We start from the raw sequence: 15,485 nt of genomic DNA, 5'->3' as shown, positions 1-15,485 counted from the left end.
GGCATCACCACCCATTGGGTTTATAATATTTTATAGGTCACTTAAACTGTGTTAGGGTATTTTCTTTTCTAAATTACCAAATGGAAATAAGAGGGTAAGGAGCAGAGTCTTCAGAATACAACAGAACTGGGTTCAAATCCCAACTCCATCCTGGGTGACCTGAGGCAAGACACTTCACCTCTCTGAGCCTTCATTTCTTGAACTGAAAAATGGGCTTCCAACCCTTCTCAGGGTCATTGTGAGAATGAAGTTAGGTGATGCCCATACAAGTGTTCAGCACTCACACGGCTCACAGCAAGACCAATAACTACTACCTCTCACTATCCAATGGGGCTTTGGTAAGAATAAAATAGAGCCATGTGTGCAAAGGGCTTTGAAAAGTACAGAGGACTGAGAACACTCCAAAGGGTCCTATAAACCAGTCTATCACATTTGGGGCTGGAGTTTGAAGGTCACCTTCAAGCAAGATTCAAAGATCACTCCAGAGTCAGAGGAAGGAGACCCAAGGAAATGACTGCAGTGCAGGATAGGTGACATTGCAAGACGGCAGGGTATGTTGGATGTGGCTGTGACAATGACACTTTTCTCACATCATCCTACTGTCACCCTCAATCACCCCTATAAAGGCCTGGCCTCTACCAGCAACCCCTACAGGTGAGAGCCATGCCAGCCACACTGCCTGTCCTGTCCACAGAGCCTTTGGACCATGACAAGGAGCTTAAGCCAACTGCTTGAACTTAACCAACAACTGTGCTCATCTTCCTGCTCCATACCAGGATGCCAACTGTAGTGGGGCAGTAATATTTCCCAGACTCTCTTGAACATATGTATGGCCAAGTGATGAGGTATGGCCAACAAGATATAAGCGGAAGTGTTGTATGAAATGATTCTTTAAATATAAAAGCATTCCTCCCTTTAATCCCCCTCTATGACTTGAACTATGGCCTGGCATGAATATCTAATGGCTGGTGTACCCGCAGCCATTTTAGACTATGGGGTTACTTAAGGATAACTACACACTGGGGTAGCAAAGTAAAGAGACAAGAATCTGCCTGATAACACTGTGGGATGTTATCAGGCTTATGCCAACAACCTCTTCACTTTTTCTACAGGTAAGGATAAACCCTTGTATGTTAGAACTAACAAAATTTTTTCAGCTTTTGGATGATAGGGAGAAGTCCTACTAGTTCCAACTGTTTACAATTCTGTTCAGGGACTAGCACCTAGTAGTTTATTCCCAGCCTGAGCCCTGACCTGAGACTCATAATCAGTGGCTTCTAAATCAACATGAAACAAGTTTGGGACTTATTCATCATCCATATTGGTAAATATTGATTAAATACCTGTGCTTTGGAGGTAGGAGGTAGGAGGTGAGTATCTTTGCTAAGGCTTCCATAATACAGAAATCCCTGTGTAAAGGATTTCTCTCTCCTGCCCCAAATAGAAAACTCAAGGAAGATTTCATGGAAGGTTTAATTTTTAGGGTTAGGTCCAAAACAATGAATAGAATTACAATCAGCAAGAGAACACTTTCAAACTGTTTTTATGAGGCTAGTGTTACCCTGATATCAAAACCAGAAAAAGACATCACAGGTAAAGAAAAGTCAATATCCCTGATGAACATGAATGCAAAAATACTCAACAGAATGTTAGCCAGCCAAATTCAATAGCACCTTAAAAGGGTCATACACTGTGACTAATATTTATCCCTGGGATACAAGGATGGTTTAACATATGCAAGTCAATCAGTGTGATACACCACATTGAAAAATGAAAGATAAATATAACATGTAGATAAAGACAATTTTTTTTTACAAAATTCAACATTGTTTCACAATAAATATGCACAACATGTTTGGTAAAAAAGGAATTTATCTGAACACAATAATGACCATATATGAAAAGCTCATAACATAATACTCACTAATGAAAGACTGAAAGCACTTTCTCTAAATCTGGAATAAGACAAGTGTTCCCACTCTTGCCATTTCCATTCACCATGGTACTGGCCATCCTAACTAAATTGTACAAGAAAAAGGAAAGAAAAGCCATCCAAATCAGAAGGAAGAAGTAAAATGATTTCTATTTGCAAGTTGCACAATTTTATGTGTAGAAAACCCCAGAGACACACCCCCCCCCCAAAAAAAAACTATTAGAACTAATAATAAACAAATTCAGCAAAGTTGCATGCTACAAAATCATATACAAAAGTCAACATGTTTACATACACTAACAATGAATTATCCAAAAAGAAAATTAAGAAAACAATTCCATTTACAATAATGTCAAAAAAAGAATACAATAGAACTAAATCTAATCAAGGAAGTAAGAGACTTGCTATTTTTAAGAGACTTGTATACTTGAAATTATAAAATATTAATAAAAGAAATTAAGGAGACATAAATAAATGGAAAGATATCCCATGTTCATGGATTGGGAGAATTAATATTGTTGAAATTCTCCTACTACCCAAAGCAACTTACAGATTTAATGCAATCCCTATCAATGGGATTTTTTAAGAAATAGAAAAAATAATTCTAAAATTCATATTAAATCACAAAAGGCTCTAAGTAGCCAAAGTAATTTTGAGTGAAAAGAACAAAACAGGAGTCATTGTACTTTCTGGTTTCAAAATATATTACAAATTGACAATAAACAAAACAGTATAATATTGGCATTTTAGAAGATACATAGGCCAATGGAATAGGATAGAGAACCCAGATATAAATCTACACATACAAGGTCAAACATCTTAGACACTAGTGCCAAGACTACAAAATGGGGGAAAGTCAGTCTCTACAATAAATAGAGTTGGGAAAACTGTACGTATCCACATGCAAAAGAATTAAATTGAAACCCTCCTTATCTTACACTATAAACAAAAATCAACTCAAAATGGACTAAAGACTTAAAATAATATTTGAAATCATAAAACTCCTAGAAGAAAATGGGTAAAAAATTTCTGATATTAGCCTTGGTCAAAAAAGTACAGTCAATAAAAGAAAAAAAAATTAAAAATTGGATGATATCAAGCCAAAAAGCTTCTGTACAGCAAATGAAGCAATCAACAAAATGCCTGAAAATATTTTCAAACCACATATCTGATAAAAGATTAATATTCAAAATATATAAGTTGAATTCTACAACTCAACATCAAAAAAATCAAAAAACTCAATTTATTAAAATGGACTAAGAAGCTAACTCAACATTTTTCAGATATACAAATGGCCAACAGGTACATGAAAAGTGCTCAACATTGCTAATCAAAACCTCAAGAAACCTGGCACAGTGGCACACACCTGTAATACCAGCAGCTCGGGAGGCTAAGACAGAAGTATCGCAAATTTAAGGTCAGCCTCAACATCTTAGCAAGTCCCTACGCAACTTAGTGAGACCCTGACTCAAAAATTTTAAAAAAGGGGGAGGGGGCTGAGGATGTAGCTCAGCGGTAGAGCACCCCAGGGTTGAATCTACAGTACAAACACACACACACACACCTCTGTTAGGATGGCTAATATAATAAAAAGGATAAATGTTGGTGAGGATGTGCAGAAAAGGAAAACCTTGCAAGTGTTGATGAAAATGTAAATTAGTACATCCGTTATGGAAAATACTGTGGAGGTTCTCATAAATTTAATAACAGAACGTCTATAATCTCCACTTATGGAGAATTATCCAAAGGAAATGAAATCAGCATGTCAAAGAGATAACTGCACTCCCCTGTTCAGGGCAGCACCACTCACACCAGCCTACACATGAAGCAACTTAAATGCCCACTGACAGATTAATAGGTAAAGAAAATGTGATGTAGATTATAATGGAATACTACTTCATATTTAAAAAGAAGGAAATCCTATTGTTTGCAGCAATGTGGTGAATGTAGAGGGCATTACATGGAATGAAATAAGCCAGAGGACACATACTTGAAATAAGTTCACATGATAGAGTCATGTGTGTGATGGACAGTCACAGACAGATGAATCTAAGTTAATCAAACGCAAAAGAAGCAAAGAATGGAATAATAGTTGCCAGGTGCTGGGGGAAGAGGATGCAAACATGTGAGTCAAAGGGTATAAAGTTTCAATTATACAAGATGAATAAGTCCTAGTAAGGAATAGTGCTTATGGTGTAAAACAATTTATTATAAATTTTAAAATTCCCTAATAGGGTATATCTTAGGTTAAATGTAATCATCATCATCATCATCATCATCAATAGAGTTGGAGGAAAACCCTTGAAGGTGATGGACGGATTGATTTAGGGCATTAATTGTGGCTATGGCTTCACAACTGTGTACTTACCTCCCATCATCAAGTTGTATACATTAGATATGTTCAATTTTTTGTATGTCAGTCATACATCAACAAAGGGGTTCTTAAAAAGAATTTTAACCAGGAGAAAGGGGAAGGTACACCTGGTGAAGCAAAGGCCCCTGGAGAGATCATCAAACTCTTTGGCAAATGTAAGTTAGGACAGTTTTGGATGCTGTACCACGATATTCAGGCTTTCTGATATAGAATTGTATCTCTAAGGAGTTCAACTCAAAAAGGCATCAATACTTTATAAAAAATTGTCTCAAGTTAGAAGAATTGTTAAGAACTGCAGTCACAATTTCATAAAAACATATGAATGGTATATACATAAATATAATACACAGATATCATATATAATATACACACATAGCTTTTCTTAAAGAGTGGAATGAGTTAAATGAATGACTAACACTGACTGAAAATAGGTGTTTTTCATGCATGATGTTATGTTATCCCCACGACAACCCCTTAAGACAAGTACTGTATCATCCTTATTTCACAGAAGAGGATGATTGTAGTAACTTGCCTGAATTCTCAGGTTTGTATGTGGGCCATGCCAGGATTTGAAACCTGCTTGGATCTGCTGAAATTCCAAAGTTCATCTTCTTAATCACCAAACCAGACCCCTTCTAAAATGATCTTCAAGGTCAGGGTAGGTGGAACGATCACAGGGGACTATATATCTCAGCCCTCGGGAAGCCCTGTGTGACCCTCTCACTGTCCTCCCTCCCACCTGTAGATGACCATCAACACTATCAAGTTGTCACACTCTAGTCTGTAACATCAGCCCCTAAACGCGTCTCTCAAAACAAAGCTTAATTTTGCTATTTTTGAAGTCTATATAAATAGATCAATACAGTCTGCATTCTGATGGGTCTGACTCACTCAACATTATGTTTTTAGGATATGTTATTTTCATAATCCGAAAGTTACAAGGTATTTTAAATACCCAGGATCACAAGAGGGCCTCCAGAGGCTGACTCAGTTGATAGCATCCTGGTTGATACCTTCTAAACAGGATTGACCCACCTTAAAAAGGAGGATGTGTGGGGCTGGGGATATAGCTCAGTTGGTAGAATGCTTGCCTTGCATGCACAAATTCCTGGCTTCAATCCCCAGCACCACACACACAAAACAAGGAAGATGTGCTCCTTTAAAAGCCATGACCAGAGAAAAGGGGGTCAGAGCCCATAGCTGGTTCCCTTACCCTGTCCTGTCCACCTGTGCCAGGCTCATGGCCACCCTTCCATCAGGCAGCTCAGCCAGCTGCCTCTAAATGGATTATCCAGTTCACTGCCATGTTTTCCGAATCACTGCCTGGGTCACCATCACGTGTTTCTCTGTCCCGTTGGCTCTGTGACCTTTGGAGCAGAGGGCAGTGACTGTGCTTGGAGCTGCCTGGGCTTCTGTCTCTGTGGACAACCTGAGAATCCTTCAACTTGGGAAATCTGGGGAATGTCCCTCTTTTCTTCTCTTACTCCCTTTTCTCCTCCCCCGCCCCCCATTTTTTCTTCTCATTTCTACTTAAACATTTTTGACTGAAGTTTTCAAAACTAAACTAAACAAGAGGACAGTGCAATGAACCCCCATGTAACCCTTGTCCAGCTTCACCAAAGGCCAGCACATGACCATCTTTTATCTCCTATCCTTCACCCAATTTTTTTTTTTCCATTCCTACTGGATTATTTTGAAGAAAATTCAAGATTTGTCACCTGTGAATACTTCAGCATATATTTTTAAAATATAAGGTATCTTTAAAAACATAGCCAAAATATAACTATCATAATCCCTTAATTTCATCAAATATCAAATTGGTCTTCAAACTTTCCCCACCTTTTCATAAATGTTTCTTTATGGTTATTCTGTTCAAATCAGGATCAAAATGAGGTCCACATGCTGCATTCTATTGAAATGTTCCCCTATTGTAGGGAATAGTATTTGGAAACTATAAACTAAATTCTGGACTTCTTGTTGCTAGGAAGTGATCATTTCTTGTAGGCCTTTTGGGACTTCCAGATGTAGAAAATACAAAGTATGTGTGTGTGTGTGTGTGTGTGTGTGTGTGTACGTACGTGCACACGTGCATACACATACATGTTTCAAAGAGAAGACATGACATAAGTTTTCAGCAGGTATTTCCAAAGTTAAAATTACAGAAATTTTCCTTGAACTCTTTAGTTTCATATTTGCTTATCTTCTGCTGAAAATCTTGATTCTGTCAGAAAATGAACTAACATAAACACTAATATTATTTCTGATGGTATTTTTACTGAAATTTTTATTTTTTAGATTTTTTTTCCTTGGGACATATTCCACTACATGTGTATAATTAAAATACTGTGTTTTAAAAGTAATTTGAAATCCTTTCTCTTTGATTGCCTCCAACTGGACACACAATTAGATTCACTGGTTTCACATTTCTTCCATATTTCATGGGTTGTAATTTTCATTGTTGAGTGAATTATGTTTTGTTATCATATAAAACATTTACATGACTCTGAAGTTATGTAAATGTAAATGACTCTGAATATAAAGAAAAGGTACACTCCTAGAAGTCTAGCTTCTCTCCCTGTCCCCTCCACCTGTTCCTTCCAATCCCCTATAGATAATTGGCTTTTAAAAAAATTATCATATAGGGCTGGGGCTGTAGCTCAGGGGTAGAGTGCTTGCCTAGCATGCATGAGGCACTGGGCTCGATCCTCAGCACTACATAAAAATAAACAAAATAAAGGCATTCTGTCCATCTACAGCTACAAAAAAAAAATTAATTATCATACCATTATTTAATTTGTTAATAGATTCATAAGTAAAATAAATATAAATAAAACATAATAAAATAATTAAAAATACATTTCTAAGTGGCAAAGAAAAACTCCACTTTTAAACAATAATAATGAAATACTTTTAAGTAAGCAGCATTGCTCTGTTTAAGATCTTTCATCTAAGAATTTCTGAATGTTCAGGTCCATTTACAAGAAGGAAAGGGTTTTCCCAACTTAATGGATATAAAAATAAGAAAAAGAGGAAGAAATTTTCCCAAGAGAACACAGCAAATTCAGCTCTTTCCCAGGAATTCAACAGGAGGCACAGGCCAGCCCCTCTCTGAAAACACTGATGATCCCCCCCAAGTCTGAAGTGGGACCCAGGCTCATGTGTTTTTGCAAAACTTCCAGGAGATTCTAGGTAGCAGCCCTGGTGAACAAGCCTCTAGCAAAAGCTAGCAACACCCAATCAGGCTTCTTTTTAAGACTCTCAAAAACAATTTGTTGTTGCTGGAGTAAGTCTTGCATCCAAAACTCAGGACTACAAAAAGCAGGACCTTATTTGTCTTTAATACCACATTATCTCCATTCTGCCCTCTTACTGCACCAGAGAAAGGACAGTAGATCCTGGCCAAAATGAGGGCACCCAATTCTACTTCCCCACACATGTACATAAGTTTCCAGGAGTGTCAAGGGGTGGGAGATGTGATTCTTGCTGTCCCCTGTCCCTTCAGGCCTCCCTGGACTCAGGCATCACGTGACCAGCATTGTTGGTTCTTGCAGGAGCCTGCTAAGCCATGGCTCATCCGTGAATTGAACACAGGGCTGTTCAGTCAGAAGCTCCCTGGATGGCTCTGAAGCCAGATCTACAGCACTGAAGTCATTCTGCTGCCCCGTGAGTCACTGTGACTGGGTTGAGTAAACTTGAGGACTCTTGTCACACCTGCTGCCCTTAGCCAGACTTGGCCCTTGAAGCAGAGCGCAGGATCCTTTTCTCAATGAACCACTAATTTCTATGCACTTGTGGCTTTCCTCTCCAGCAGCCCAAGGAATCTTTATCTAGATTGGGCTGAAGAAATCTTTAGTCTCAATTATTCAATATCCTCTCATTCTTTAACCTATGAATTCCTTTTGTCTCCCAGGGGTCACGGTTTTTGAGTGCAAAATCCTGGAAGCATTAGGATTTTCCTTTTCCTGTGTTGTTACAGTGCTCACCAAGGCTACCACCACGCACAATCCCAGGAAGCATTGTGCATCTGGCCTCAGGGGACTTAGGCAGAGCACATGCACAGTCTGAATGGTGATGGTGATAATGGAGGAAGCAACGTGAGTTAGTGCTTCAAATAAATCACTCTGGCTGGGGGTATAGCTCAGTTGGTAGAGTGCTTGCCTTGCATGCACAGGGCCCTGGGTTCAGGAAGGAAGGAAGGAAGGAAGGAAGGAATCACTCTGCACTTAATAAGCTCCAGAGAGTGAGTCTGGATGGTTACTGGGAAGTTTGACTGAAGAAAGAATAAAAAGTGGAAGTGACTTTCCTTTCCCTACTTTACTTTGTTCCCTCTCCAACCTTATCATGTTGGAATGCCAAAGAAAACCTCAGCCAGTGTCATGGTTTGGATAAGCTCGTGGGTGAGACAATGCAGGAATGTTCAGAGGTGAAATGATTAGATTGTGAGTGGAGAGCTGCAACCTCAGGGGGATTAATCCATTTGACGGATGAATAATTTGAATGGATTAATGGGTGGAAACTGTAGGCAGGTAGGAAACGGCTGGAGGAGGCAGGTCCCTAAGGGCATCCACTTGGGGATTAGATATCTCTGGCTCCTTGTACTCAAGCTCTCTACTTCCTGGCCATCATGAGCTGAGCAGATTCCCTCCACCACTTTGTGCTGCCATGTTGTTCTGTCTCACCTTGGGCCCAGAGCTATGGGGTCAGTGGACCATGGAATGATTTGAAACCATGAGCCAAATGAAATTCTCCTCCTCTAAGTTGTTCTTATTGGGTGTATTAGTCACAGCAATGAAAAGCGAAGGAACACAGCCTGCCTTGTCTGAGCCCCAACCATCCCAAAATTCAAGAGAAGAAGTTGGAGATTCCCCCAAAATGAACAATGAAAACCCTTAAGATTCCTTCCCAGAGAGAGGGAAGCACTGAGACCTCTTATCATCCAGTGCCTGGGAAAAGTCACTTCTTACTAATGGGCTTTCAGACATCAGCATGGTTGGAAGAGAGCCTCTTAAAAGTTACCAGGTCCCTGACTGTCCCCAGTTCTAAAATGCAAACAGTTACCATGGCAGCTGCCGCCCAACTGAAATGTCCTCATTTATAGAAACTGGGTGAAAGCATTTGAACATGATAGAGCCTGGTCACAGAGGAGAGGATGTCACTCCCTCAGACAGATGGGATGCTCTCTCCAGAAACCACAGATAGTGCCTGGCCTGAGAGGCATCAAGGAACCACATGGCCGTGAGCAAGTGTCCCACCCAGACATTCCCACTGACGCTTCCAGTGCCAAGTTCCCCACCATCAATTTCTGTGTCAGGCAAAGTGCTAAGGATACATGATGAACAATGCCGAGACCCTGTGGCCACCAAGACATTTAGTTAGGGGAGCTGATAAGAAACAGAATTATAAGTCAATGTAAGGAAAAGAACAAGAGCAGGCAGATGAAGGCTGCAGAGGCACCAGCCTGGGAGGAAGGACACGGGTGTTTTCCAGGTGAGACCTAAGCTGAGTCTTGAAGGTGGTGCAAGAGTTCTCTGGGATGGGGCGGGGGATGGGTGGGAAGGAGGAAAAGCATCCCAGGCAGGAGAACACCAGGTGTAAATGCCAAGAGGTGGGGAGAGCATTCAGGGAAGCCAAGAGTCCAACAGCTAGGGCCTGGAGAATGGGGTGAAAGAGGAAAGATGTGGCTCAAGAAGAAAATAAGTGCAAGGAAAGGAAACCCTCTTGGTTCTTTCTGGGCTGCATCTGTTCAAACTGAAACATCTCAGGAGATGATTAGTTAGGAATTGAGAAGCTGAGCTGAGACAAGGCTCTCTGGGGGTGGAAGAATAGTGTCTCCAAGGAGAAGGGAGCAGAAGGTGGGAAGAAATGGCCCTGTGGCCACAGCTCCCACTGCCCGCTCAAGGACAGCTAAGAATTGGATAGGACATCTCCCACTTCCTGTCTCCACTGCTACTTAGAGTCACAGGAACATGCTATTTCAACCTCCCAGTTCCCCCACTCAGCCCTGCCAGAAGGTAAGTAGCTACTTCCTACCAGGGCTTGGCACTGAGCATGGTACTTCATGCAAAATTCATTCATTTAAAAAATGATGCCTGAGCACCTTCCATGTGACTATCATATCAGTATAATTCAGACACTGGGGACATGGCCATGAACAAAATAATAAACTTCTCGTTCTCAAGGAATTTCTATTCTTGGGATTAGAGGAGAGACAGACAAATCAAATAGATGTGTAATGTCTCAGGAGGTCATAAGTGGTCTAAGAAAAAATAAATCCCACTGAAAGGACAGAGAATGATGGAGAGGGGATGGTCAGGAGAGGAGTTATCTGAACCAAGACTAAGGGGACTGAGAAAGAGGACCACATGGAAATTTGGAAGAAGAATGTATCATAAGGCAGCAGAAGCAAGGACAAGCCAGGGAGGGAATCAAGTCAGGGAGGTTACAGGAAGTCACATCTTCATTGTGCTATTGTAATGATAGTGAGGTACTATTGTTCTCACATTACAGAGGTTAAGTAGTATGTCCCAAGTCCCAAACATCCCAAGCCACATCTTTTCTTTTTCTTTATTTTTTTTCTTTTTCTGGATACTCCCAGGGTCACTCTACCACCTGAGCTATATCCCCCAATACTTTTTATTATTTTTTTTAGTTATTAATGAACCTTTATTTTATTATTGATATGTGGTGCTGAGGATTGAACCCAGTGCCTCACACATGCCAGGCAAGCGCTCTAAGACTGAGCCACACCCTCAGTCCCTTTTTATTATTTTTTATGTTGAGGCAGGGTCTTGCTGATTGCCAAGTCTATCCTTGAACTTGTAATCCTCCTGCCTCAAGCTCCCAAGTAGCTGGGAGTACAGGTGTGTGCCACTGCACCCAGTTCCCAAACCTTTTCTAGACCAAATGGATTCAAACACAGCCACTGAATCCTCAGTACATGTGCCCTTACTTGCTTCCTCTCTTATATCCAGAAAAAAAAAAAAAAATCCAGTTTTCCCAAGTCTACACTAGCCCGTGATTCCATGCTGGAAAATGTAAAAGAATCATCAAGGACTTGAGCAAAGAATTAGCTACTTTGTTTATAACAGGGAATGACTGGAAACAATAGCTTTTCTCTAATAACAGGGAATAAGCAAATGAAGTTAGAATGCACGTTGGCAAAGCTCTTTAAAAAGACTCTACGGAAGAATGTGCAGTAACATGGGAAATGGTCAAAATATGTCATTAAAACTAAGAAAACAGTTGGATCTAATTTTTGCAATAAACATATAATATGTAAATATAAGCAGAGGCAAGAGACTGGAAAAAAATAGACCAAGATGTTCATAACAGCTAACACAAGGGGTGGGCTGGTGGGTGATTTTTCTTCTTTTTGTCCGGCAGCATTTACTACGATGCATATAAAGGATTTTTGTTTAAAAAAAAAAAATTGCAAGGGCGTGCATGCACATGGGATTGCTCGCGTGCACCCCCAGCTGGCCAGAAGGCTTTCCAGGTTGGCCAGCCATTGGACATGGGGTCTGGGTTCCTCTTGCCCCCAATCCACTTCCTGGCATGTACAGAAAGCAAGGCTTTGCTTTTGAAACCCCATCAGAGTCGCATTCAGGTTGGAGATTTCTATAATGAGGCAGCTCCATGGCCCGAGTAGGAAAATTCAAGGCATTCTGGCAGTGTCTCCTCCCTTCTCAAGGAAGACTTCGCGATACAAAGCTGGGGGTGGCGGGCACACGCTGCCTGAGCGGCACAGCGGCCAGGGTGCCAGAGCATCAGAGTAATTAGCGCTCGACTTGTCAAAGGGCTGGCTATTTTTAAAAACCTTTCCAACACGTCGCTTTCACAAGGGATTCTAGGAGTCCTTCTCAGTCCACCCAAAGCTTTCAGAAGGCAAATGAACCAATTAATAACTTAATGGAAGTCATCCTGAACTTCAGTGGTAGGCAGACAGACATCTGCTGCCCTTTCCTCTAGATGGAGGAGGGAGCCTGCATTAAACCAACCAGAACTTTCTCACCTGCACCTTCTTTTTCTTTCACCCTGGGAGACACCTGGACCCATGACACTCACCCAAAGTGATTGAACCCCTATTACAGGAGGCATTTCAGTTGAGGACAAAAGAACCAATCTGCTGGCATTACCACTCACCAGTGTGTAAACCTTCTGTACCTCAGTTTCCTCATTTATAAAACTAGGGATGTAATAGAGGACCCACCTTCCAGGGGGTCAAGGGTCAGGAAATTGTGTCCCTCGGTACTAAATCTGAGCTATTTCCTGTCTCTACAAATAAAGGTTTATTGGAACACAGCCATGCACACTCATTTACCTGCCATCAGTGAATGCCTTTGTGCTGTGATGGCCAAACTGAGTCATGATGACAGAGACAACATGGCTCACAAAGCCTAGAACGTTTATCTGGCCCTTCTCAGGAAGTTTGCCAATCCTACTTCTTCAAGTTCAGAAGCAGAACTTGAAATCAGGATTGGGGTCTCAAGGAAAGGCTGCCAGGATGAGCCAGTAAGGGAGTGGGGAAGCAGAACAGCCAAGGAAAAGGGGCCAAGCAAGGGCCTGGAGTCAGGCCAAGTCCCCTGCCTGGTCCTATGGAGCACTTCCGGGTCCCTTGCAGGTAAAGGGGCTCAGGCAGTCCCTAAAGACGGCAGCATGTGTGCTGCTAGAAGCAAAGCTCACAGAAGCTGAGGGGGGTGTTCAGAACCTGCGACAGGGATTTGAGGGGTTCTGGGTGGAGCTCTGATGCACTGTGCCCTGGATATTCATTGTTGTTCCCGCATATCAAGCCTCCCAGGCAGGAGTCCTGCGCTACATACTTCATGGGCATTGTGATGAAACCACCCTCTCAGAGGCAGGAAGTGTGTGACGCCCACTTGCTGCTGAGAATTAAATGAGATCATGTCCCCTCGGTGCTCAGCACAACCCCATGGAAAGTGGTAAAGGGAAGCTTCATGGATCATGTTGTTGTCATGGTCTGAATTCTGGGGACACGAGGATCATTGGTGAATCCAGCATGTAACACTGGAAGGACCTTCACCAGAGCCCTAGTGGGTGTCCTACCAGGGAGGGCAGAGGAAGAAGCTCAGGAGCAATGGGAGTTGCCAGGCTGGGGAAGGAGCTTCCTAAGACAGGTCACAGCCCACAGGACAGCTGGGCCTCCTGGCAAGCTCCAGGAGTTTGGTATGGACAGAGTGAAGGCCAAGAGAGGTGGGGAGGAGAGGGGCTGGAGGGGTGGGAAGCCCTAGGTGAAGGCGAACCACGGGTGTGGTTCAGTGTAGAGATTTCCATGAGGAGTTCCACAGTTGGGCTGGTTTTGTGGAAAGCTTGCCCTGGTTTTAGTTGGAGTGTCACCTGGAGAACAAAGACTAGAGGTGGGCAGGCGGGGGAAGCCCTGGAAGCTGCCCACACAATTAAAGCCTGAGGTGTGGGTGGCTGATGCCACAGCCTGCAATGCTGAGCAGCAGTCACAGGACTGAAGTGGCCCTGCTCTGGCTGTGAGTGACCTTCAGTTCCAGGCAGCAGAGAGAAGGGGAGGACAAAGGTAGAGCTGCTAGACAAAGGCCGGCAGCTGGTACCCAGAGCCCCAGAGGCCTCCAGGGCCAGCATAGAAGCTGGCAGAGACATAGGCCAGCTGTCCCCTGTCCTCTGGGCCAAGCCAAGGGGGTTTGGCCTCCTGAGCTCCACCTCGGGGAGCAGTGTTGACCCCATTGTTTGACATGTTCAGAGTCACTGTCCTCCCAATGCCGTCTGGTTTATCAAAGGAGCCTGGTACATAGGGGCTGAGTCACAGCAGGAAGAGCAGCACCTTGTCCTGGGTGGTTCAGGCCCCAAAGGACCTGTGTATCTATTTCCTTTGGTCCTAGGCCCTGAAGCATCCAAGTGTCTATCCTTTGTAATTGCAAATCTCTCTCTCTCTCTCTCTCTCTCTCATACACACACACACACACACACACACACACACACACTCCACAGTTCTTTAAGTTCTACCAAAGATTCATTCCTTTAGTCCTCCTGGGAGAAGGAGGGTGCAATACATTAAGTCACCAACACCTTAGTGTGAATTTACTAATCAGATTCTTCCCTCTGCATTAGCCAGGCGTTAAGAAAGTATCAAGCATTTAAGGGGAAAGGTTGCTGAAAAGAGATGGAATAGTGGGGGCGGGAGATAAATAGAGGAGAAGCCAATCCTGGTCAGCCCGATGCTCTTAGTCAGGGTCAGCAAACTTTATCTGGAAAGGGCTGGACAGCCAGGTGTCTTGGCACACACCTGTAATCCCAGTGACTTGAGAGGCTGAGGTGGGAGGATTGCAAGTTTCAGGCTAGCCTGAGAGACTTAGCAAGACCCTGTCTGAAAATAAAATAAAAGAGGGCTGGGGATGCAGCATAGTGGTAGAGCCCCATGTTCAATCCCCGGTACAAACACAAATAAATATATATGGAAAAGGTAGAAGCGTCAACCTTTCCAGCTTCCTGGGGCCATCCAACCTCTTGCACGACCTCTGAACTCTGCCAGCATAGCACAAAACACCCACAGACATTAAATCAAGGAGTGGGGGTGGCCGCACTCCCATAAAACTTTACTTATGGACACTAAAATGTGAATTCATCAATTTTCACAAAATATGCTTGTTAAATTTTCCCAACCATTCGCAAATATAAAAGCCACAATTTGCAGGCCACCACACAAACTCAGGAGGAATCTGAATCGCCTGCTGGCTGAGATTTGCTAACCCCTGGTCCTTTCCCATGTTGTCCAAAGGGCCTCTCCTCAAGGACAAGCCCTGGGTCTGTCTTTGCTGAGTGCCATCCTTGCTTTCCCTTCTCCAGGCCTTGCTCTGCGTGCTTTGTCCATGGTCCCTGGGGATCTGCTCTCAAGTGTGGATGCAATGACAGGGTGACAAACGAGCTGGTGTGCAGGCAAGGCACTGGTGGCAGGCTGCTGAAGAGTGCTGACCTAGGGTTCATGCCAGTTGACTGAGAAGCAAGCCTTGGTGGTTCCATCTGCTGCCCATCCTGAGTCCACACCTGGCGTATCGGGCCCCGTGGGGTCCATCTGTCACATTCCTGGGACACTCTCTCAAATTACCAGGGTTATTATTATTATTATTATTACCATCTGACTTTAGGCATATTGTTCCCATTATTAAAACAACACTCACTTCTTGTTCTGTACCA

This window comes from Marmota flaviventris, chromosome 18 (assembly GCF_047511675.1).
Source record: "Marmota flaviventris isolate mMarFla1 chromosome 18, mMarFla1.hap1, whole genome shotgun sequence".
NCBI classification, from domain to species: domain Eukaryota; kingdom Metazoa; phylum Chordata; class Mammalia; order Rodentia; family Sciuridae; genus Marmota; species Marmota flaviventris.
This window is presented reverse-complemented; position numbering follows the sequence as displayed.